The sequence below is a fragment of the Portunus trituberculatus genome, chromosome 25 (assembly GCF_017591435.1).
Source record: "Portunus trituberculatus isolate SZX2019 chromosome 25, ASM1759143v1, whole genome shotgun sequence".
Classification (NCBI taxonomy): domain Eukaryota; kingdom Metazoa; phylum Arthropoda; class Malacostraca; order Decapoda; family Portunidae; genus Portunus; species Portunus trituberculatus.
The window spans coordinates 11261000-11263264 of NC_059279.1; the positions used below are offsets into that span (position 1 = coordinate 11261000).

The window sequence follows — 2265 nt, forward strand, 5'->3', positions numbered from 1 at the left end:
ACATTATGAAACATCGTATGAACGACAAGTGTGTACCGAGGAGCAACAACAGGACCCAGACCGAGACCCAGACGAGCCGGAGGGAGTGAAGTGTAAGCGTTCGTGGGTCAGGATGAGATAAAACAACATGATGAAACGTCTTCCTGTTGTTGTTTTTATGTGTGTGTGTGTGTGTGTGTGTGTGTGTGTGTGTGTGTGTGTGTGTGTGTGTGTGTGTGTGTGTGTGTGTGTGTGTGTGTGTGAGAGAGAGAGAGAGAGAGAGAGAGAGAGAGAGAGAGAGAGAGAGAGAGATAAGCAGATACAACACGGAGATGGTAGACAAATAGAAACAACCAGCAAAGAGTATTAAGAATGAAGCAAGAAAGAACACATTGCTGTTTGCATGCTTGTAAGAAGATACCCTTAGAGAGAGAGAGAGAGAGAGAGAGAGAGAGAGAGAGAGAGAGAGAGATAACGCAGACATTGATACTAGGAGAACGATAAGGCGCCTCCACAAGTAAGACGGTGACAGTGAGTGTTGGTCAGTCGGCGTTGCTGCGTCAAGTGTTCAGTGGGAGTAACGCAGTAAGTTGTGCAGTGTTGTTACTCGCTGTATCACGAAGAGAGAGAGAAAAAAACACGTGCAAAATATATAATTGTGTTTGTTATACAATATTATAACCTAGTGAGAACATAGTAGATTATTTTCAACGCTATAAAGTGATGCACAAAGAGAGACTTGAATGGGTATAAAAGAAAAAAATGTGGAAAGGGTGACTCTTTATTTCTAGTGAGGTTAGATGTACTTGATTTAAATGTTTTGCAACGACGGTGACAAAGAGAAATATGTGGTAGAATAAATGTGACTTGTGGTTTTGAAATGACTTTTAGTATTTCTGGGTTGTCAAGTTGCCACTGTGCACGAAATGATAAGAAATGTGGGTCAAAACTTCTTATCACTGCTTCTTTTGCGCTAGAGAGAAACATTCCCTTAGATAATATATATATATATATATATATATATATATATATATATATATATATATATATATATATATATATATATATATATTGTCTTTTTAGATGAGAAAATCTTTTACCTAATGTAGTTTTTAGAATCAGAAAACTGTCAAATAGCGTTGTTTGGTGTTGTCATTAGTGTGTGCGTCAGTTAAAAGACCAAGACACTCAGACGTGCACGTGGTTTGGCTTATCAGTGCTCCACGATTGGCACAGTTCTGGGAGAAGTGGGCATCATGACCTTTATGATAACAACAACAACAACAGCAACAACAATAATGATAATAATAATAATAGTAATGATAATTATGATAATGATAATATTAATAATAATAAAAAAATAATAATAATAATAATAATAATAATAATAATAATAATAATAATAATAGTAATAATACCAATGATAATATTAATAATAATGACTAATAATAAGAATATTGATCGTCATCGTCATCACCATCATCGAAATGATAGTAAAAACTATTACCATAACTACTACTACCACTACTACTACTACTACTACTACTACAACATCTACTTTACTTCTGCCACTATGACTATTACTACTACTACTACTAGTACTACTACTAATACTGATACTACTACTACTACTACTACTACTACTACTACTACTACTGTTACTACTACTACTACTACTACTACTACTACTACTACTACTACTACTACATAAAAAGTAGTAGTAGTAGTAGTAGTAGTAGTAGTAGTAGTAATAGCAGCAGTAACAGTAGCAGCAGCAGCAACAGTAGCAGTAGTAGAATAGCAAAAAAAAATTATCACATCACTTGCTTTGTTAATACAATAGGAAAAATATAGTAGCCTTCTAAGTAACGAAGCATCGAGCATACGAATACAAGAATGCATACACACGTTCCCGCAGAGGAAGTCAGAACGTTTCCATATCGGGTGTGGAGGAACATTATCTTTTTGTCCTGTTTTTCTTTTATCCGCTGGTATTATTTTAGCCCCTATCTTGTTCTCGTCATACATTTCTTTTCCTTATCTACGTTACAAAGAATGAAGTCAAGGTTCACAATAAGCGTGAAGTAACCTTTTCACGCAGTCTTGTAATTCCATCTGAACGCTTCATGTTTTTTGCCTTATCTTGTTTTTATCTGCGTCATTCGTGTTAGACAAAAGGGTCTTCTACACGCACCTTATGCAAACACTTGAGAAGACGGATTTGTACGAGAGAGAGAGAGAGAGAGAGAGAGAGAGAGAGAGAGAGAGAGAGAGAGAAACGCAGTG

The 2265-nt window shown here is 36.0% G+C and overlaps 1 protein-coding gene across 1 annotated transcript in view; it reads left to right on the forward strand.

Annotated features, from left to right (window-relative positions):
- The first annotated feature begins 515 nt into the window (after nt 1-515).
- The window catches only part of LOC123508777 (uncharacterized AAA domain-containing protein C328.04-like), a 182789-nt gene continuing 181039 nt past the window's right edge, over nt 516-2265 (forward strand). Inside the window, exon 1 of the mRNA XM_045262677.1 lies at nt 516-564. The gene's annotated coding sequence lies outside the window, so the exon portion shown is untranslated. The remainder of the gene's footprint in view (nt 565-2265) is intronic.